The following is a 23,714-nucleotide window of genomic DNA, read 5'->3' as shown; positions in this document are numbered from 1 at the left end:
AGCCTACGACAGGGTCCAATGGCCTTTCCTATTTAAGGTGCTTCGACGCATGGGATTCCCGGACGCATGGATCTCGCTTATGGAGAGGTGTATAAGCTCGTGCTGGTTCTCGATTCTTATCAATGGGGCACCATCGGGTTTCTTCAGATCAACACGAGGTCTCCGCCAAGGCGATCCGATATCCCCCGCCTTGTTTGTGATTGCAGCGGACTACTTGTCGCGAGCTCTAGACAAGCTCATACTCGGCCAAAAGGAGATGAACTTCAAAGCCTCCCGAAGATGTATCGAGATCAGCCATCTAGCCTATGCGGATGACTTAATTATATTCACACAAGCGGCGGCTACCTCCTTGCGCCGACTCAGAGCTTGTCATGAAAATTATGAAAAAGTCTCAGGCCAACTAATCAGCCTTTCCAAGAGCAACTTCTACATTGCGGAAATTCATGAGCAATGGGCAAGCTCGATTCAAGCGGAAGGGGGTTTTTCTAGGGGGGCCTTCCCGTTCCTCTACCTAGGCGTCCCCATCTACCAAGGTGTAAAGCGCACGGACATGTTCCTCTTCCTCCGTGAGAAAATTGCAAGAAGAGTCTCAGTGTGGGCGCACAGGCATTTATTTTTTGGAGGGAGGCTCACGCTTATTAAGAGCACTCTTGAAGCGATCCCCTTGCATATCTTCCAAGCCACTGGATTGGATGGGACCAAATGTGCCTCCCCACTGATGAAGGGGGACTCGGGATCAGCAAAACTACGGAGGTCCTTCGTGCCTTCAACATTAAACTATTGTGGTGCTTCCGGGAGCAAAACTCCCTTTGGGTGAGATATATGATGGCTAAATACTCTTCCAACTCCTCACCTCTTGCCGTAAGAACACCGAGCAGGAGTAGCACCACGTGGAGGAGGCTTTCTAGAGCCTGGACCCTCGCACAACCGCATATGAGGTGGCTAGTGGGCTAAGGTAATATTTATTTTTGGGATGACATCTGGCTCGGTAACACCCCACTTAGGGAGCTCAGCCTCGATGAAAGGGGGAGTCCCACCACTCGGGTGTCGAAGTATATTAGGAATGGCTCGTGGGATGAACCCAAGTTCCAACTCCTTCATGATCAGGCCGGCATCCCACAGCACATCATTGATCGCATCCTCAACACCCCGATCCTCCACGGTGAAAAGGACATCCCGAGGTGGACCCTTTCTAAGCATGGGGAATTCACGGTGGCCTCGACATGGGACACAATCCGAGGGCAGCACCCGCTCATTCAGGGACTGGGCGATGTTTGGAAGGCGGGTCTCACTACTTCCATAGCCATCTTCATCTGGAGGCTCCTCTCCAACCGCGTACCGGTCGACACGAAACTTCAGTGGCGGGAGATTGAGCTAGCTTCCAAGTGCCAATGCTGCCCCCACCGACCGGGTATTGTGTCCCTCCAACACATATTCATCCAGGGACATGGAGCTCGCAGAGTATGGAGTGAGTTTGACGCTTGGTTCGCAGGCCCGTCCCCCCGCAAGAAGCATCTTAGCCGAGCCACCCCATACCTCATTCTTTGGTTTATCTGGTCGTAGAGAAATAGGAGTTGCCACCAAGGCACACAGTTTAAACCACAAAATGTGGTATGGCAAGTCCACATGTTCATTCGGAATTCTATATCCAATGGAAGCTTGAAGCCGAAACATTGGAAGGGAGTTAAACTTGGAATCAACATTCCTCAACAAGCGGCGGCAATCAGGGTGCTACCCCTAGCCATGGCAATCAAATGGAATCCCCCGGATAAGCCGCGGATAAAGCTCAACACGGATGGTTCCTTTAATGAAGCGAACGACAAAGCAGGGGCTGGAGGGATCATTCGAGACCACTTGGGTAAGATGCTCGTCGCCTTCAGCACGCCCCTTGAAGCACACTCGGCGTTAGAGGCAGAGCTCTTGGCCATGCTCCACGGTTTGAACATAGCCAAGGAATTCGCTCTACCAATCTGGATTGAGTCGGATGCAGAGCAAGTAATCAAATTGGTCAATGGGACAGGATGGGGCCCGGCACTCGCTCGGCAAGCGGTGGCGCAACTAATCCTACACAAATGCCAACTCAAATTCCGAGCCACGTTCATACACCGGGAGGGAAACAAAGCGGCGGACTTCCTTGCGAGAATGGGGCTAGACCAAGACAGTGGCCTACGAATGCACGTCAACTCAGCACCGAGAGAATTGCTGGACTTGGTTCGATTGGATGAGATGGGAGTGTCGCACATCCGAAACCTAGAGGGGACGGACACTAAAGTTGGTAATGAGACGTTGGGAGACAATAGTGACTAGTTTTTTGGTTAATTGTATTTTGGAAAAGAGTATGATGGGGTCAGAACCTTGTGGGATCGGACCGCATACTACTCTTGGCTTTGTTACGGCACACCACTTTCGGGTGTGGCCACGCCTTGTAATTATCTCTTTTGGAAATATAGGGATGAGGGACCCACGAACCCTCCACCGTAAAGGTGTTTGATTAAAAAAAAAAGAAGTTTGACTCTCTCTTCCTCCAACACTTCTTTTGTTTTTGCAGCAACAAGTACAAGTGTATTGTCATGACTTGGCTGTATGACCGTTACCTCATCGGCGGCTGGCCCCTCTCCGGCTGTCCGGTCGGAATCTTGATCGGAAAAGCGCGAATTATTAGGAGGAGCTTCACATACCTTGATTGGCTTGTCCAAATCAAGCTCGTCATTGAAGTCACGTTGCTCGCACGTCTTTGGCCGGATGATACCCTCAATTTCTCCGTTTGAAGTCATCGGAAATATTGCCCCTTTGCATTTGGGACTCTCAAGTGGGGTACCTTCCTCCTCTCCGAAATCTATCTTCTTCCGGAGTTGCTTGTCTTCGGGAAGTGGAGACGGGATGAATCTCTTCCGGCCGTTCTCTTTGGTTGGTGGTGCCGGAGTGCTCCTCCGTGACTTAAGTTTAGCTTTGGCCAGCTTCATTGCCGCCTTCTTAGATGCTTGCTTCGGGGAAGAAGGCCCCACCGAGCAAAATGTCATGGCTTGGTCCGAGAGGGTTCGCATTTCATCCGGTGGTGGACCATCTCTCTCTAGAATCTGATTGCCGAGAAGTTGGAGTGAATATTCTGGACTCTTTTCACTGACTCTTTTTCAATGCCCTCACCTTTTTTCTCTCATTCTTACTTTTCTCTCGACTCTTTTTTTTCACTCGACTCTTTTTCAGTGCCCTCACTTTTTTTTCTCTCAACCTCACGAGCTCTCCTTGCTCGTGACAATTTCTGTTGGTCCTCTTGAACTTGTTGAGGTGTCAATGAGACAAGCATAATAGACTTTGTTGTTGTGTTTGAAGGTGTAGTGGTTGTCAAATCCATCATAAATCACCCTACAATCAAACTGCCATGGCCTCCCTCTTCAACGGTTGAGGTGTCAATGAGACAAGCATACCACCTCTTCACCTAAAGGGGTGCTCGCTAAATTCCCCTCTTCTGGAAATGGGCGCGGGGGTACGCCAAGAGGAGCGGATATGGCGCGGCGAGAAGTGAACCCGACTTCGGGGGCCCATGTGCAACCGAAAGGCTTCTTTAAACCCTTCGACCTAAAGAAAACCGAGGCACAAGGGCCATCAAGTCACTTGAGTACTAACCGATATTTCACCCTCATGGCTCAAGAGAACTTCGTGGAAAATGATATGGAAGACGAGGAAAATTGGGATGATACCATCTCCCATAATGAAATCGATGAGGGCGCCAATCCCGCCTTTTTGGAGGCCGCGGCATCTCATGGGGAGAAGGACCTTCAAATCATTGAATTCCAAGGAGGGGGGTCAATCCCGCCGGGTACGAACTCCTCTTGTTAATCATGTCGTTAAATTTTCTATTTTGGAACGTTAGGGGAATCGCGAATGCGTCAACCCAAAACGTCCTAAAAAGACTAATTAAATCTCATAATATTTGTTTTCTTGCAATAATGGAGCCGCTTACCTCTCCTAATCCGGACAAATTCTCGAAAGTGTTGGGGCTGTCCTACAAGGGGGCGAACACCAATGGGAAAATTTGGATTTTTGTGGAGGAAGGGATGGATTTTGATGTGATGGATGACACGGACCAGCTGCTACATGGGAGGCTCACTTGTCCCCGGATCTCAACCCCTTTTATGATCTCGGCCGTGTATGCTAAATGCACGAGAGGAGAGCGGCATGCCCTTTGGGAAAAGATGAGAGATATTGCCCAAGTTTCGGAGGGAACACCGTGGTTCATTGGAGGGGACTTCAACACAATCCTTTCCACTCGAGATAGGACGGGAAGCGACACAAATCGTCAGGCCGAAATGGTGGATTTCGCAGAGGCCATTGAGGATTGCAGACTAATGGACCCAGGCTATGATGGGGCTGAATTCACTTGGGCAAAGAACGGCCTCATGGAAAGGCTGGATAGGGTGTTGATTAGTGAGATGACGCCCCAATTGTTTGATGCAATAAGAGTCACTAACCTACCCCGTATTGCTTCGGACCACGGGCCTCTCCTCGTCAGATGCAGGCTACCTAATGCCCACGGGGGTGGTAGAGCCTTCCGGTTCCAAAACATGTGGGTCCGGCATGAGGGGTTTTGGTGAGTTGGTGCAAGAAGATTGGATGGCTCCCACGGAGGCTGTGGGCCTCCTCAATTTGAAGATCAAGCTGGCTAGGATCAAACAAACGCTTAAAAGATGGAACAAGGAGGTTTTTGGGAATATACACGCCAGCCTCAAAACTTGTGAAGAGAACATTGCGCTGGCTCAATCGGAGTTTGAAGGTGACCCCTCGGCCCGGAATAGAACAGGGGTCAACAAACAAATTGCTGAGTACATCCTTCTCCTTAAGATGGAGGAAGATTTTTGGCGTCAGAAGGCGGCCCTCCGTTGGTTGGAAGAAGGGGATAAAAACACTAGATTTTACCAAAGTTGGGTGAAGCAGAAGAGGATTCGGCTACGTATCCACAAGATTAACGCTAATGGGCGTGAACTTACGGATGACACGGCCATCAAAGAATCGGCGGTTGAGTTCTTTCAAAACCTCCTAGCCCCAAGCTACCCGGAGCTTGTGGATCCGGACCTCAGCCTCTTACATCCACTCCCTCCCTCGGAGCAGTTGGCGGGCCTCCCCACACCCCCGGATGCGGATGAGGTGAAACGAGCTGTCTTCGATATCTCGGCCAATAGCGCGCCCGGCCCGGATGGCTTCTCGGCATTGTTCTTCCAAGCTTGTTGGGGCATTGTGGGGCCAGACGTGGTGGAAGCGGTTAGGCAATTTTTTGGTGGGGCTTTCCTCCCCCGCAGCTTCACGGCCACGAGTATCGTACTCATCCCCAAGAAGCCTTTACCCGAGACTTGGGGAGACTATAGGCCCATTAGCTTGTGTAACGTGATCAACAAGGTGATTACTAAAGTCCTCACGAGGCGCCTTGCCCCATTCCTTCCAAGTGTTGTTGCACCGAATCAAAGCGGTTTTGTCAAAGGGAGGCTCCTCAATGACAATGTACTCCTTGCACAGAAACGACTTCTAGAGAGAGACGCTCCCCCTTCTCTCTAGCAATTCCCCCACCTTGATCCTTTCCGCCGTCCACCCTCTCACACCCACGACCCGCCGCGACTCCCTCACGCCGACCACCACACCTCACCCCCCCACAACCCGCCGAGACCATTTCCACGTCGGTCGTGTCACCATCCCTCCTCAACTCCACCGTCTCCCCACCTTGGTTCGGCGCTGCGGTCACACCCTCGGCTGGCCATGCCGGACCCCCCCACGAACCCAACCCCGGCCCCACCAGACCCCGAGGAGGCTAGGTCCATCCCGGACCAACTTATGATTTTCCACTCATGCGATGACCCAACACCAAAGGTCTCGGCCAAAGATTTGAAAATGCAAAGCAAGAAGAATAGGATGATGGCTAGGAAGAGCACGCCGGCACCTCTCACAAAAGGTCATGGCCGGAAAAGGTTCGTACCTTCCCCACTCCCGGAGGACAAACAACTTAGGAAGAAGCTCGACTTTGGAGAAGAGGAGAACTCCGAGCCCGAGTCATCCGTCCCGAGCCCCGACCTTGATAGCCTTAAATCCAAGGTAAATCTTTTCCCGGCTTGTTCCATTGATAGCAAGGAAGCACTTGGCCTAGGAGCCCTTCCTAAAGCCCCCACATCCGAGGAGGGGGTCCAAATGGAAGTGGTGGCCCACGGAGATGCACTTGGCTCGCGGCTCCCGTCAACCTCTACTCCACGTCTTGGCTATACCTTGCCGAAGCCCGCCCGGCTGGCCGAAACAATGGGGCAACCGCCGGACCCCGACGAAAAGAGAGACACTCCGGCCCTAAATCCGGATCATTTGCCTGACATTGTTCCCGGGGATGAGGAAGCTCGGGTCCTCTCCGATCAGCAAATGGTCTTCCGAGCTGGTGAGGCCGCTTCCCTTCAACGTCCGACCAAATCCATGGAACTAAAAAAGGCTAAAGCAAAGCTCAAAGCCCGAAAAAGTACGCCGGCGCCTCCTACCAAAGGCAATGGTCGTAAGAGATTTGTCCCGTCTCCGATGCCCGAGGACAAGCAACTAAGGAAGAAGATAGACTTCGGTGAGGAGGAAGGACCTTCGGCCGGTAGTTCCAAATGCAAAGGATCCCTGTTCCCGGCGACTCCGTCCCTCGACTTGGGGGTCTCTCTCAGGTTGGAGGACCCCGACTTGCCTCATAAGAAGGAAGAGGAAGTGGAGCATTGGAATGAATGTGAAGAAGAGTTCGATGCCCCCAACGGTAGAACCGTGCCGGAAGGAGGCGGCTCGCCGGAAACTGCTGCTCCCGCCGTCGAGCTTATGACCGTTTCCGGCGAAGTCCCCTCCCTCCACAATCCCCAGCCAAGACTTGCTAGGTCACGTGAAGCACAAGCTGCACCATGTGCTGTCCTTGCCCCAATGGAAAGTGGAAAAGCAAACCTACCTAATCTGGAGGCTGGGACAAAAGTTGACTTTGAAAGCACTAATCCACCTTTCCTACCTAAGCCATCAGGTACAAAAGCAAACTTGCCTAAAATGATAGCAAGTACAAAAGCCCCCCTTGAAAGTGCCCCCCCCCCCCATTTCCCCTCTAACATGGCACGAGTTGCATCGTTTGGATCCCCACCAAGGAACCCAAAACTAGATGAGATCCTTCATCTTGCAGCGTTGGACTCGGTGGAAACGCTCGATGCAGCGGCGGCGCAGCCTCTCCGTGCCGGAAACCTACCGACGGCCAGTCACAAACCACCGGAGTTCCCCCAAAACTCTTCGGGATGCATGCAAAGTGTCACACACACACCTTGGAATGGGAGTGGGGCATCTCTTGAGGACTTTCCCCCTCTCGAACGAGGACGAACTAGCAAGATCCGAGCTACGTTTGAGGCCAGCCCGGAACATTATTGTGTGGAGCTCGGCCAGCCGCGACCTAAGGCGAACCCTAACGCCAACCGAGAAAAGCTTATTATCGAGACAACGAACAAGGCCACGCCTAGTGCCGAGATGGGCGTATTGACAAGAGAAACACCAACACCCAACGATACGCTAATGGATGATGCCGAGAAGATCCACACCGAGAATGAAGAGGCCGAGAAGGTCCACACCGAGAAAGGAAAAGCCGAACTGCCGAGAATGGAAAAGCCGAGAAGGGTACACAACGACAACGATGGTGCCGAGAAGATCCACACCGAGAATGGAAAAGCCGAACACAACAACCCGAAGAGAAAAGGAAATACACCTAAGCCCTCGGCGAATGCCGCAACACAAGGGCCAAATGAAGTTACTCAACATGGGGGGGTAGAAGCTACCCCGGGGACCTCGGCGTGGCCGAAATCGATGGCGGACTTGCTTAAGGGTACTCCGTCGGGCTCGGCGAGTAACACGCTACATGGCGGGGGTGATGGCTCCTCATGCCACCCCGGCCGGCCGAAAACGATGGCGGACATGCTTAAAGGCTCGACTGACCCTAACGGCCCTCAAGCCTTTGAGCCGGATAAGCTTCAGAACATTGGATTCGCCTCAGTGTCCGACGGCATCCCGTCCATCTACTTCTCCGGAGCGGAAACTCAAAAGCTTGCTGAGAGCATGGGACACGCCATTGTGGGTAAGTTTTCTCACTCTATCCCTACCGGACTGCAAATCCAAAAGACGCTCGATAATATTAAACTCCGGTGTGGATTCAGTTGGAAGTACATTAATGCTAAACATATTCTCATTCAATGCGAGGACTTGGCGGACTATGCCCGAATCCTTGGAGGCCCAAGGGGTACGCCCGTATGGCTCATTGACCGTCACCCGATGAGGGTCTTCAAATGGTCCCCGGACTTTGATGCATACTGCGAGTCCCCCATTGCGGCAATTTGGTGCAACCTAATTGGCCTCCCCATTCATCTTTTCGACCAATCCGCCTTATTCGCCATCGGCAAGCTTCTCGGCACACCAATACAGATTGATCGAGCCACGGCAAACAAGACTCGGCTTTCATTTGCCCGAATTTGCGTCGAGATAGACATCACAAAACCGCCTACCGAAGAGATAATCCTTGACCTTGGTGGGCGAGAAACAGTGCAGCGGGTCCGATGGGACAAGATACCATCATATTGTCAAGAATGTAAACACGTCGGCCATGCAAGTGAGGTGTGCTATGCGACGGGCAAGAAGGAACGGCCGCCAAAGAGAAACTACCATAACGGCCCGCCTAAACAGTCACAACCCGAGAGACAAACCGAGAAGGGGAAGCAAGATACGGGGAAGAATGCCCCCAGCTCCAATGAATGGAAACGTTATGGGAAGAAGCAAGGCAAGGCCGGTGATCGACCAAACAATTACAAAACAAATGGGGAGGATATCGGTGGTACTTCCTGGGAGGGACCGAACTCGAAAATGCCGGGCTCAAGACCGGACTCTAGAATGCCGGACTCTGCTTTGGGGAGCGGACCGAGCTCCGAAAATGCCGAGGTTGGGATGTCCCCACCGAACCGGGGGAACCCACTGCATCCCACCTCCGAACCACCATCACCACGTGGGAACATGGACGTGGAGTGGGGCTCCCCTAATGCGAGACGCTCGGTCTCACCAGCTCGTCGAGGGAATCCGAGAGGAGGCGCGCGCCATGCCATGACAAGGGGGCGTGGGTTCTTCTCGGCAAAGAACCACATGAGTACTAACCGATATTACTCTCTCATGGCGAACGGAGAATTTGATGTTGAGAATTGTGGGGATGCGGACGAAGACCCCATGGAGTTGCACATGGGGGTCGAGAGGTTAGGAGGCAACAGTTCGGCCGACGATGCCGAGGAGGTCGCCCCGAACAAAGAGCAACACCGCACTGACTACCAAGGAGGGCCTTCAGCCTCTTTGGGTACGCACCCTTCCTGTTAATGATGTCGTACAATTTCATGTTTTGGAACGTGAGGGGGATTGCGAATGCGCCCACTCAAAACGTTCTAAAAAGACTTATTGATTGTCATAATGTTTTATTTCTTGCAATAATGGAACCGCTCACACACCCGGACCCGGACCGATTCTCTAAGGCCTTGGGGCTGCCCTTCATTGGTTCGAACACGAACGGGAAGATTTGGATGTTCGCGGAAGAGGGGTCCACTTTTGATATTGAGAATGACTCGGAACAAATCCTTCACGGTTACCTCAAGTCCCACCGCCTTGCTAGGCCGGTGGCCATTTCAGCCGTGTACGCCAAATGTACAAGGGCTGAACGACATCAATTATGGGACAAGATGAGAGAGATTGCCGGGCCTCTCGAGGGAACACCTTGGATCATCGGTGGCGACTTCAACACCATCCTATCACACCAAGACAGAGTCGGAAGTGATACTAACCGGCAAGCCGAGATGGTTGATTTTGCGGAGGCAACGGAAGACTGTAGGCTGCTTGATCCTGGTTTTGATGGAGCGGCATTCACTTGGGCCAAGAATGGCCTCTTTGAAAGGTTGGATAGAGTGCTTGTCAGTGAGGATTGGACTAAGACCTTCGAGGCTACTCGGGTTACGAATCTCCCCCGGGTTGCCTCGGACCATGGACCAATTCTTGTCAGGTGCACGAAGATGAACACATCCGCTGGAGCCAAGGCATTCAGGTTCCAGAACATGTGGATCCGACATGAAGGATTCATGGCCGTAGTGCAAAAAGCATGGGAGGAACCCACGGGGGCGGGTGGAATCCTAAACATTCAAATCAAGCAGGCCAGAGTTAAAAAGGCCCTTAAGGAGTGGAACAAAGAGGTCTTTGGGAACATCCATGCTAATCTAAAGGAAAAGGAGGAAGAAATTGCTCTGGCCCAATCTAGTTTCGAGGCAAGGCCGACTCCGGAGCACAGGACAGCGATCAACAAACACATTGCCGAGTACATCCTTTTGCTGAGAATGGAAGAAGATTTTTGGCGACAGAAGGCAGCTTTGAGGTGGCTTGCCGAGGGAGACAAAAATACCCGGTTCTATCAAAGCTGGGTGAAACAAAAGAGGGTCCGTCTCCGCATCCATTCAATTCGTGTCAATGGGCAGGAGCTCACCGAGGAAGCCGAGATTAAAAAGTCCGCAGTGGAGTTCTTCCAACAACTCCTTGCCCCCAACAATCCGACACTTGAAGATCCAGACCTCGACCTAATCCAGCAGGTCCACTCAGCCGAGCAGTTCGTTGACATCGCAGATGCTCCAAGTGCGGACGAGGTCAGGAGTGCCGCCTTTTGCATTTCCGGAGATAGTGCACCCGGACCTGATGGCTTCTCGGCCACCTTCTATCAAGCCTGCTGGTCCATTGTGGGGCCGGAGGTAGTGGAAGCAATCAGACAGTTCTTCAGAGGGGCCTTCCTGCCAAGGAGCATCACGGCCACAAGCATTGTCCTTATCCCAAAGAAGGCATCGCCGGAGTCATGGACCGACTACCGACCCATCAGTCTCTGCAATGTTTTAAACAAGATCATTACCAAGGTACTCACCTCTCGACTCTCTCCTTTCCTCCCACAGGTCATCTCCCCAAACCAAAGTGGTTTTGTCAAAGGTCGGCTCCTTAACGACAACGCACTTCTGGCTCAAGAAATGTTCCATGAGCTTGCTAGATGCTCCCCAGCGCCTAATGTGGCAGTAAAGATTGACATGGCTAAAGCCTATGATAGGGTCCAATGGCCCTTCCTCTTCAAAGTTCTACGCCGTATGGGATTCCCGGATTCATGGATTTCACTTATGGAGAGGTGTATTGGGTATTGCTGGTTCTCGGTCCTTGTTAACGGGGCACCCGCGGGCTTCTTTAGATCAACTCGTGGACTTCGGCAAGGAGATCCGATCTCCCCCGCTCTGTTCGTGCTCGCTGCGGAATACCTGTCCCGAGCATTAGATAAGCTCATCCTCGGCCAAAAGGACATGACGTACAAAGCCTCCCGGAGATGCATGGAGATCAGCCATCTAGCCTATGCGGACGACATTATCATCTTCACCCAAGCGGCGGCAAATCCTATGCGCCGGCTAAGAGCTTGTCTTGAAAAGTATGAAAGAGTCTCCGGCCAACAAGTCAGCCTTGCTAAGAGTAATTTCTATATTGCCGAGGCCCATGAGCATTGGGCAAACTCGATCCAGGCGGAAGGGGGCTTCACTAGAGGGGTTTTCCCCTTCCTCTACCTCGGAGTACCTATCTATCGTGGTGTCAAACGCACGGACATGTTCCTCTTTCTACGAGAAAAGATTGCAAGAAGGATCTCAGGATGGGCACACCGTCACCTATCCTTTGGAGGAAGGCTTACGTTGATTAAGAGCACCCTGGAAGCGATCCCCTTACACATCTTCCAAGCCGTCGAGCCCACGGCCGGTACCCTTAAGCAACTTGATCAACAAATGGCCCGATTCTTTTGGGGGTCTACGAATGAGAAGAAGCGGACCCATTGGATTGGCTGGGAACAAATGTGTCGGCCCACTGATGAAGGAGGCCTTGGGATCCGGAAAACTATGGAGGTCCTCCGCGCCTTCAATATCAAACTTTGGTGGCGCTTTCGGGAGCAAAACTCCCTTTGGGCAAGATACATGATGGCAAAATATTGCACCAACTCCACACCGCTCACCTTGAGACTGCCGAGCAGGAGTAGCCCTACGTGGAGAAGGCTCTCAAGAGCATGGCCCCTCGCACAACCGCACATGAGATGGCTAGTGGGACAAGGGGACATCTACTTCTGGGATGACATTTGGCTTGGCAATAGCCCTCTGAGGGAATTTAGTCTTGATGATAGGGGAAGACCAACCACCCGGGTTTCGGAGTTCATTACTAATGGGGGTTGGGATGTGCCCAAGCTTCAGCTTCTTCACAATCAGGCCGGCCTCCCTCAGCATGTTATCGATGGCATCATTAATACACCGATCCTCCATGATGAACAGGATATCCTGAGGTGGAACCTCTCTAAACATGGGGAATTCACGGTGGCTTCGACATGGGACACACTTCGAGGGCGAAACCCGATCATCCAAGGTTTGGGGGACGTTTGGAAGGCAGGCCTCACCAACTCAATAGCCATCTTTATCTGGAGGCTTCTCTCCAATCGGGTGCCGGTTGACACGAAGCTTCAGTGGCGGGAGATTGAGCTAGCCTCTAAGTGCCAATGCTGCCCCCACCGACCGAATACCGAGTCCCTCCAACACCTCTTCATCCAGGGACATGGAGCTCGCAGAGTATGGAGTGAGTTTGACGGTTGGTTCACAGGCCCGTTCCCCCGCATCCATATCAATGATACAATCCCTACGAGAATCGAAGTGTGGGCGCGAAGGTACCAACAGCCGAACATGAAACATCTTAGCCGAGCCACTCCATACCTCATTCTGTGGTTTATCTGGTCGGAGAGAAACAGGAGTCGCCACCAAGGCACACAGTTTAAACCACAAAACGTGGTATGGCAGGTCCACATGTTCATTCGGAATGCTATGTCCAATGGAAGTCTGAAGCCGAAACATTGGAAGGGAGTTAAACTTGGAATCAACATTCCTCAAGTGGCGGCAATCAGGGCGCTACCCCTAGCCATGGCAATCAAATGGAACCCCCCGGACCAGCCGTGGATAAAGCTCAACACAGATGGCTCCTACAATGAAGCGAACGGTAGAACAGGGGCCGGAGGGATTATTCGAGACCACTTGGGTAAGATGCTCGTCGCCTTCAGCACACCCCTAGAAGCACACTCGGCGTTAGAGGCGGAGCTGTTGGCCATGCTCCACGGGCTAAATATAGCCAAAGAACTCGCCCTACCAATCTGGATTGAGTCCGATGCAGAGCAAGCAATCAAATTGGTCAATGGGACAGGATGGGGCCCGGCACTCGCCCGGCATGCGGTGGCGCAACTAACCCTTCATAAACGCCAACTCAAATTCCGAGCCACCTTCATACACAGGGAGGGGAACAAAGCGGCGGATTTCCTTGCGAAAATGGGGCTAGTCCAAGACAGTGGTCTACGAATGCACTACAATTCAGCTCCGAGAGAACTGTTGGACTTGGTTAGATTGGACGAGATGGGAGTGTCGCACATCCGATACCTTGACGGGAACGGGCATTAAAGTTGATAATGAGACGATGGGAGACAATAGTGACTAGCTTTTTGGTTAATTGTATTTTGGAAAAGAGTATGATGTGGTCCGAACCTTGTGGGATTGGACCGCATACTACTCTTGATTTGTTACGGCACACCACTTTTGGGTGTGGCCACGCCTTGTAATTACCGCCTTTGGAATTATAGGGATGAGGGACCCACGAACCCTCCACCGTAGAGGTGTTTGATAAAAAAAAAAAAAAAAAAAAAAAAAAAAAAAAAAAATGGACCCGTCATGAGCGAGATGACCGTTGGAGGGGATGATGTCGGACCCCTAAACGTATCCCAAGAGGATTTGACCGTAGCATGTGTGCCAAAAAGTACATTGGGGAGTGAGATAGTCAACTTGCCCGAATTGGGCATGGGAACAAATCACCTTTCGGAAAGTGCTTTTGCCCCTTACCAAAACCGGAAGTCACATGTGGAGCCATGCTCACCCCTACCAGTGCAGCAAATGAATCCAAAAAAGAGTGATATCCTCCAAATCATTCACCTGGCCGCGGCGGAGATGCTTGATGCGGCGGCGGCGCAGCCCCTCCTCGCCGAACCCCCACCGGCCACGGACTACACGGCGAAGGTCGCCCTTCTCCCAGACCGGAGAGACAAAGATATTGAACAATGCACGCCTCTCATTGAGCATGGCCCTTCCCTGGAAGATTTCCCACCTCTCGAAAAGGGAAGGACCCGGAAAATCCGAGCATCATTCGAAGCCGGCTCGGCGTTAGTGAGTACGGGATGGCCGAGGACCAATGCAATCCGCAACACCCCTCGAGACTCGTCCGCGCCTTCGGCCTCGGACACGCATGCGATGGACCCGACGCCGACCGAGATGGACATAGAAATGCCGCGGCCTCCTTACGCACCCAGGGTCGAGAGGGACTCGTGTGATGATCCGCGAACCGACCCAAACGGTGTAGCTAAATCAAAAGATAAGCCGACACACAACCTTTCAGGAGGCAATACCGAGCCGGGCGTGGGGAACCCCACCAAGCCAAAATCCATGGCCGACATGGTGCGGGGACCATCGGTGGTTGAAGGCCCACAAGTCTTCGTCCCGGAGAACATCCAAAATATCGGCTTTGCTTCCACGGCAAACGGAGTGCCATCCATTTACTTCTCCGGGTCAGAAATCCAAAGGTTGGCCTCGTCCCTCGGCCATGCTATTGTAGGTAAGTTCTCGCACTCAATCCCGGCTTCCTATCAAATCCAAAAGGCTCTAGACAACATTAAGTTTTGCCGTGGCTATACTTGGAAATATATTAACGCCAAACATATTCTTGTTCAATTTGAGGACATGACGGACTATGCTCGGCTCCTAAGTGGACCCAAAGGGACACCGGTATGGTTCATTGATCGGCATCCGATGAGAGTTTTCAAATGGTCTCCGGAATTTGACGCCTATTATGAATCTCCGATTGCGGCTATATGGTGCAACCTAATTGGACTCCCGATCCACCTATTTGATCAATCGGCCCTCTATGCCATTGGGAAACTCCTTGGTAACCCGATCCAAGTAGATAGAGCGAAGGCCAACAAATCAAGACTCTCCTTTGCGCGGCTATGCATTGAGATCGACATTACAAAGCCGCCACCCGACGAGATCATCCTCGACATTTGTGCGCGTCCTTTGGTGCAGCAAGTAAAGTGGGATAAGATCCCGTCCTACTGTGGAGAATGCAAACATGTCGGTCACAAGAGTGAAGTTTGTTACGCTTCTGGGAAGGCGGATCGACCTCCAAAACGAAATTACAACTTAGCAACACCAAAACAACCACAACACGGAGGAATAGGAGCTAAGAAGAACAATACTGATCCGAGGCACACCGATATAACATGGAATGGAAACAACAAGGGAAACACAAGGGAAAGGAAGGAAACATCCGGATGAACCCGAGAGCCAATATGTACTCGGGGGCGGAGTGGTCGGGGCCGGACTTTTTGGGTGATATGCAAGGAACCGGGAGTAAGGACATGATCATCATCCATGAGGAGCATACCACCTCTTCACCTAAGGGGGTGCTCGCTAAATTCCCCTCTTCTGGAAATGGGCGCGGGGGTACGCCAAGAGGAGCGGATATGGCGCGGCGAGAAGTGAACCCGACTTCGGGGGGGCCATGTGCAACCGAAAGGCTTCTTTAAACCCTTCGACCTAAAGAAAACCGAGGCACAAGGGCCATCAAGTCACTTGAGTACTAACCGATATTTCACCCTCATGGCTCAAGAGAACTTCGTGGAAAATGATATGGAAGACGAGGAAAATTGGGATGATACCATCTCCCATAATGAAATCGATGAGGGCGCCAATCCCGCCTCTTTGGAGGCCGCGGCATCTCATGGGGAGAAGGACCTTCAAATCATTGAATTCCAAGGAGGGGGGACAGCCCCGCCGGGTACGAACTCCTCTTGTTAATCATGTCGTTAAATTTTCTATTTTGGAACGTTAGGGGAATCGCGAATGCGTCAACCCAAAACGTCCTAAAAAGACTAATTAAATCTCATAATATTTGTTTTCTTGCAATAATGGAGCCGCTTACCTCTCCTAATCCGGACAAATTCTCGAAAGTGTTGGGGCTGTCCTACATGGGGGCGAACACCAATGGGAAAATTTGGATTTTTGTGGAGGAAGGGATGGATTTTGATGTGATGGATGACACGGACCAGCTGCTACATGGGAGGCTCACTTGTCCCCGGATCTCAACCCCTATTATGATCTCGGCCGTGTATGCTAAATGCACGAGAGGAGAGCGGCATTGCCCTTTGGGAAAGATGAGAGATATTGCCCAAGTTTCGGAGGGAACACCGTGGTTCATTGGAGGGGACTTCAACACAATCCTTTCCACTCGAGATAGGACGGGAAGCGGACACAAACCGTCAGGCCGAAATGGTGGATTTCGCAGAGGCCATTGAGGATTGCAGACTAATGGACCCAGGCTATGATGGGGCTGAATTCACCTGGGCAAAGAACGGCCTCATGGAAAGGCTGGATAGGGTGTTGATTAGTGAGATGACGCCCCAATTGTTTGATGCAATAAGAGTCACTAACCTACCCCGTATTGCTTCGGACCACGGGCCTCTCCTCGTCAGATGCAGGCTACCTAATGCCCACGGGGGTGGTAGAGCCTTCCGGTTCCAAAACATGTGGGTCCGGCATGAGGGTTTTGGTGAGTTGGTGCAAGAAGATTGGATGGCTCCCACGGAGGCTGTGGGCCTCCTCAATTTGAAGATCAAGCTGGCTAGGATCAAACAAACGCTTAAAAGATGGAACAAGGAGGTTTTGGGAATATACACGCCAGCCTCAAACTTGTGAAGAGAACATTGCGCTGGCTCAATCGGAGTTTGAAGGTGACCCCTCGGCCCGGAATAGAACAGAGGTCAACAAACAAATTGCTGAGTACATCCCTTCTCCTTAAGATGGAGGAAGATTTTTGGCGTCAGAAGGCGGCCCTCCGTTGGTTGGAAGAAGGGGATAAAAACACTAGATTTTACCAAAGTTGGGTGAAGCAGAAGAGGATTCGGCTACGTATCCACAAGATTAACGCTAATGGGCGTGAGCTTACGGATGACACGGCCATCAAAGAATCGGCGGTTGAGTTCTTTCAAAACCTCCTAGCCCCAAGCTACCCGGAGCTTGTGGATCCGGACCTCAGCCTCTTACATCCACTCCCTCCCTCGGAGCAGTTGGCGGGCCTCCCCACACCCCCGGATGCGGATGAGGTGAAACGAGCTGTCTTCGATATCTCGGCCAATAGCGCGCCCGGCCCGGATGGCTTCTCGGCATTGTTCTTCCAAGCTTGTTGGGGCATTGTGGGGCCAGACGTGGTGGAAGCGGTTAGGCAATTTTTTGGTGGGGCTTTCCTCCCCCGCAGCTTCACGGCCACGAGTATCGTACTCATCCCCAAGAAGCCTTTACCCGAGACTTGGGGAGACTATAGGCCCATTAGCTTGTGTAACGTGATCAACAAGGTGATTACTAAAGTCCTCACGAGGCGCCTTGCCCCATTCCTTCCAAGTGTTGTTGCAACCGAATCAAAGCGGGTTTGTCAAAGGGAGGCTCCTCAATGACAATGTACTTCTTGCACAGGAGATGTTCCATGAGCTCCATAGAAGTACACCAGCCCCTAATGTTGCTATCAAGATTGACATGGCTAAGGCCTATGATAGGGTTCAATGGCCGTTCCTCCTAAAAGTCCTCAAGCAAATGGGCTTCCCCGAACCTTGGGTGGCGCTCATAGAAAGGTGCATCGGGACATGCTGGTTCTCGATCCTTATCAACGCGGCCCCGACGGGCTTTTTCAAATCCACTCGTGGCCTTAGACAAGGGGACCCCATTTCCCCCGCCCTCTTCGTCCTCGCTGCGGACTACCTCTCGAGATCACTCGATAAACTTATCCTCGGAGACAAAGAGATGACATACAAAGCAACCCGAGGCAGCATGGAGATCAGCCACCTCGCCTATGCGGACGACATCATCATCTTCACGCAAGCGGCCGTAAACCCCCTCCGGAGGCTACGTGCATGTCTTGAGCATTATACCGAGGTGTCCGGACAACAAATCAACCTCGGCAAGAGCAATTTCTACATCTCCGAGGCGCATGAAGGCTGGTCAAACATAATTCAAAGTGAAGGAGGTTTTTCACGAGGTATGTTCCCCTTCCTTTACCTTGGTGGTCCCTATTTACCGGGGGGTGAAGCGCACGGATATGTTCATGTTTCTTCGAGAGAAAATCTCGGCTAGGATATCTGGATGGGCTCACCGACACCTTTCCTTTGGGGGGAGACTAACCTTGATAAAAGCACACTTGAGGCGATTCCCTTACATATCTTTCAAGCGAGCGAGCCAAACCGGCGGAAGCCCTCAAGCAATTAGATCAACAAGTTGGCTCGCTTCTTTTTGGGGGTCGAGTAATGAGAAGAAAAGGACGCACTGGATTGGATGGGATCAGGTTTGCCTACCCACGGCCGAAGGGGGCTTGGGCATTCGGAAGATCAAGGAGGTCTTACGTGCCTTTAATATTAAACTATGGTGGAGATTCCGGGGAACAAAACTCCCTTTGGGCTACGTACATGATGACTAAATATTGCCTTAAGGCGTCCCCACTTCACAGCTAGAGCATCGGGGAGGTGTAGCCCTACTTGGAAGAGGCTTTTGAAGGCTCGGGCACAGGCGCAACCGTACATTCGTTGGGTGGTGCGAGAAGGTAAGATATCTTTTTGGGATGACCTATGGCTAGGAGAGGTTCCTTTGAGGGAACTTTGTCTTGATGATAGGGGAGGCCCTCTTGTCCATGTTGCTGATTACACTATCAATGGAGCTTGGAATGAAGCCAAGTTGCGGATTCTACAAGCGCAAGCCGGTCTTACACACACATCGTCCGGAAGATCCTTGACACGCCAATCATCCCGGAGGGGCCGGATGTTGCCGAGAGGGAGGCTTTCACACAATGGGGAGTTCTCACTAGCATCACTTGGGGAGACCATCCGAACTCAAAGACCTATCATCCAAGGCCTTGATGACTTATGGAAAGCAGGCCTCACGTCTTCTATTGCTATCTTCATTTGGAGACTCCTATCCAACCGAATTCCGGTGGATACGAAGCTACAGTGGAGGAGAATGGAAGATGGCATCTAAGTGCCAATGCTGCCCTCATAGACCGGGCATCGAATCACTGCAGCATCTCTTCAGCCAAGGGGCTGGCGCCCGAGGTGTGTTGGAGGGAGTTTGACTCCTGGTTCGAGGGATCTTCACCACCTCTCGGATCAATGACACCATCCCAAGAGAGGCTCGAAGTCTTGGCACGGAGAGAGTCAACAACCCGGTAAGAAACACCTTCAGTCGGGCGATGCCGTACCTTATTCTTTGGTTCATTTGGGCTGAGCGAAACAGGAGTCGTCATCAATCGGTGCAATTTAAGCCTTTCAATGTGGTATGGCAAGTGCAAATGTTCCTTAGAAATAGCATGGCCAATGGATCCTACAAACCGAAGCATTGGAAAGGAGTCCGCCTCAAGATCAACGTCCCGAGTCAGGCCGAGCCACGAAGGACCAGGCCCCTCGCGATGGTGGTCAAATGGAACCCGCCGGATGAACCGTGGATCAAACTCAACACTGACGGAGCATACATGGAGGCAACGGATAAAGCCGGGGGGGAGGTCTTGTTCGTGACCACGAGGGCAACATGCTTGCAGCCTTTACCTCCCCACTCGAGGCCCACTCAGCCCTCGAAGCGGAGCTTCTGGCCATCCAATTCGGGTTGACGCTCGCCGCAGAATTCAGAAGGCCTATTTGGGTTGAGTCGGATGCACAACAAGCGGTTAAGCTCCTAAATGGCACGCACTGGGGACCGGCCCATATTAGTCGGGTGATGGCACGACTAGCAATCCTCAAGCGCCAACAAGACACCCGTATCACCTTCATCCACCGGGAAGGGAATAGAGCAGGAGATCTCCTCGCCAAAATGGGATTAGAAAGAAATGACTACTGGCGTATGAATGCCCTCACGGCACCAAGGCACCTCACAGCGATGATTAGGATGGATGCAATGGGTATCCCGAACATTCGGGTCCATAATGAAGAGGAAGAATAGGCTCGAGTTTTGGTGGAAAGGGATATAGTCTTTCTTTTGTTGAATTGTAGTTTACCTTTTGAAAGGGAGTATGATGTGGTCCGGGCTTGTGGAATCGGACCGCATACTACTCCTAATTTTCGTTTAGGCACACCACTTTCGGGTGTGGCCACGTTTTGTATTCAACCACTTTTGAAATATAGGGATGAGGGACCCACGAACCCTCCACCGTGAAGGTGTTTGATTAAAAAAAAAAAAAAAATGTACTCCTTGCACAGGAGATGTTCCATGAGCTCCATAGAAGTACACCAGCCCCTAATGTTGCTATCAAGATTGACATGGCTAAGGCCTATGATAGGGTTCAATGGCCGTTCCTCCTAAAAGTCCTCAAGCAAATGGGCTTCCCCGAACCTTGGGTGGCGCTCATAGAAAGGTGCATCGGGACATGCTGGTTCTCGATCCTTATCAACGGGGCCCCGACGGGCTTTTTCAAATCCACTCGTGGCCTTAGACAAGGGGACCCCATTTCCCCCGCCCTCTTCGTCCTTGCTGCGGACTATCTCTCGAGATCACTCGATAAACTTATCCTCGGAGACAAAGAGATGACATACAAAGCAACCCGAGGCAGCATGGAGATCAGCCACCTCGCCTATGCGGACGACATCATCATCTTCACGCAAGCGGCCGTAAACCCCCTCCGGAGGCTACGTGCATGTCTCGAGCATTATACCGAGGTGTCCGGACAACAAATCAACCTCGGCAAGAGCAATTTCTACATCTCCGAGGCGCATGAAGGCTGGTCAAACATAATTCAAAGTGAAGGAGGTTTCTCACGAGGTACGTTCCCCTTCCTTTACCTTGGTGTCCCTATTTACCGGGGGGTGAAGCGCACGGATATGTTCATGTTTCTTCGAGAGAAAATCTCGGCTAGGATATCTGGATGGGCTCACCGACACCTTTCCTTGGGGGGAGACTAACCTTGATAAAAAGCACACTTGAGGCGATTCCCTTACATATTTTTCAAGCGATCGAGCCAACCGGCGGAGCCCTCAAGCAATTAGATCAACAAGTGGCTCGCTTCTTTTGGGGGTCGAGTAATGAGAAGAAAAGGACGCACTGGATAGGATGGGATCAGGTTTGCCTACCCACGGCCGAAGGGGGCTTGGGCATTCGGAAGATCAAGGAGGTCTTACGTGCCTTTAATATTAAATTATGGTGGAGATTCCGGGAACAAAACTCCCTTTGGGCTACTTACATGATGACTAAATATTGCCTTAAGGCGTCCCCACTCACAGCTAGAGCCTCGGGGAGGTGTAGCCCTACTTGGAAGAGGCTTTTGAAGGCTCGGGCACAGGCGCAACCGTACATTCGTTGGGTGGTGCGAGAAGGTAAGATATCATTTTGGGATGACCTATGGCTAGGAGAGGTTCCTTTGAGGGAACTTTGTCTTGATGATAGGGGAGGCCCTCTTGTCCATGTTGCTGATTACATTATCAATGGATCTTGGAATGAAGCCAAGTTTTTTTTTTTTTTTTTTTTTTTTTTTTTTTTTTATCAAACACCTCTACGGTGGAGGGTTCGTGGGTCCCTCATCCCTATCATTCCAAAGGCGGTAATTACAAGGCGTGGCCACACCCAAAAGTGGTGTGCCGTAACAAATCAAGAGTAGTATGCGGTCCAATCCCACAAGGTTCGGACCTCATCATACTCTTTTCCAAAATACAATTAACCAAAAAGCTAGTCACTATTGTCTCCCATCGTCTCATTATCAACTTTAATGCCCGTTCCCGTCAAGGTATCGGATGTGCGACACTCCCATCTCGTCCAATCTAACCAAGTCCAACAGTTCTCTCGGTGCTGAGTTGTAGTACATTCGTAGACCACTGTCTTGGACTAGCCCCATTTTCGCAAGGAAATCCGCCGCTTTGTTCCCCTCCCTGTGTATGAAGGTGGCTCGGAATTTGAGTTGGCGTTTATGAAGGGTTAGTTGCGCCACCCGCTTGCCGGGCGAGTGCCGGGCCCCATCCTGTCCCATTGACCAATTTGATTGCTTGCTCTGCATCGGACTCAATCCAGATTGGTAGGGCGAGTTCTTTGGCTATATTTAGCCCGTGGAGCATGGCCAACAGCTCCGCCTCTAACGCCGAGTGTGCTTCTAGGGGTGTGCTGAAGGCGACGAGCATCTTACCCAAGTGGTCTCGAATAATCCCTCCAGCCCCTGTTCTACCGTTCGCTTCATTGTAGGAGCCATCGGTGTTGAGCTTTATCCACGGCTGGTCCGGGGGTTTCCATTTGATTGCCATGGCTAGGGGTAGCGCCCTGATTGCCGCCGCTTGAGGAATGTTGATTCCAAGTTTAACTCCCTTCCAATGTTTCGGCTTCAAGCTTCCATTGGACATAGCATTCCGAATGAACATGTGGACCTGCCATACCACGTTTTGTGGTTTAAACTGTGTGCCTTGGTGGCGACTCCTGTTTCTCTCCGACCAGATAAACCACAGAATGAGGTATGGAGTGGCTCGGCTAAGATGTTTCTTGTTCGGCTGTTGGTACCTTCGCGCCCACACTTCGATTCTCGTAGGGATTGTATCATTGATATGGATGCGGGGGAACGGGCCTGTGAACCAACCGTCAAACTCACTCCATACTCTGCGAGCTCCATGTCCCTGGATGAAGAGGTGTTGGAGGGACTCGGTATTCGGTCGGTGGGGGCAGCATTGGCACTTAGAGGCTAGCTCAATCTCCCGCCACTGAAGCTTCGTGTCAACCGGCACCCGATTGGAGAGAAGCCTCCAGATAAAGATGGCTATTGAGTTGGTGAGGCCTGCCTTCCAAACGTCCCCCAAACCTTGGATGATCGGGTTTCGCCTCGAAGTGTGTCCCATGTCGAAGCCACCGTGAAATCCCCATGTTTAGAGAGGTTCCACCTCAGGATATCCTGTTCATCATGGAGGATCGGTGTATTAATGATGCCATCGATAACATGTTGAGGGAGGCCGGCCTGATTGCGAAGAAGCTGAAGCTTGGGCACATCCCAACCCCCATTAGTAATGAACTCCGAAACCCGGGTGGTTGGTCTTCCCCTATCATCAAGACTAAATTCCCTCAGAGGGCTATTGCCAAGCCAAATGTCATCCCAGAAGTAGATGTCCCCTTGTCCCACTAGCCATCTCATGTGCGGTTGTGCGAGGGGCCATGCTCTTGAGAGCCTTCTCCACGTAGGGCTACTCCTGCTCGGCAGTCTCAAGGTGAGCGGTGTGGAGTTGGTGCAATATTTTGCCATCATGTATCTTGGAATGAAGCCAAGTTGCGGATTCTACAAGCGCAAGCCGGCCTTACACAACACATCGTCCGGAAGATCCTTGACACGCCAATCATCCCGGAGGGGCCGGATGTGCCGAGATGGAGGCTTTCACACAATGGGGAGTTCTCACTAGCATCAACTTGGGAGACCATCCGAACTCAAAGACCTATCATCCAAGGCCTTGATGACTTATGGAAAGCAGGCCTCACGTCTTCTATTGCTATCTTCATTTGGAGACTCCTATCCACCGAATTCCGGTGGATACGAAGCTACAGTGGAGG

The sequence above is a fragment of the Salvia splendens genome, unplaced genomic scaffold (genome assembly GCF_004379255.2).
Source record: "Salvia splendens isolate huo1 unplaced genomic scaffold, SspV2 ctg660, whole genome shotgun sequence".
Lineage (NCBI taxonomy): Eukaryota > Viridiplantae > Streptophyta > Magnoliopsida > Lamiales > Lamiaceae > Salvia > Salvia splendens.
The sequence above is the reverse complement of the archived record's forward strand: the minus strand, read 5'-3'. Positions refer to the sequence as shown.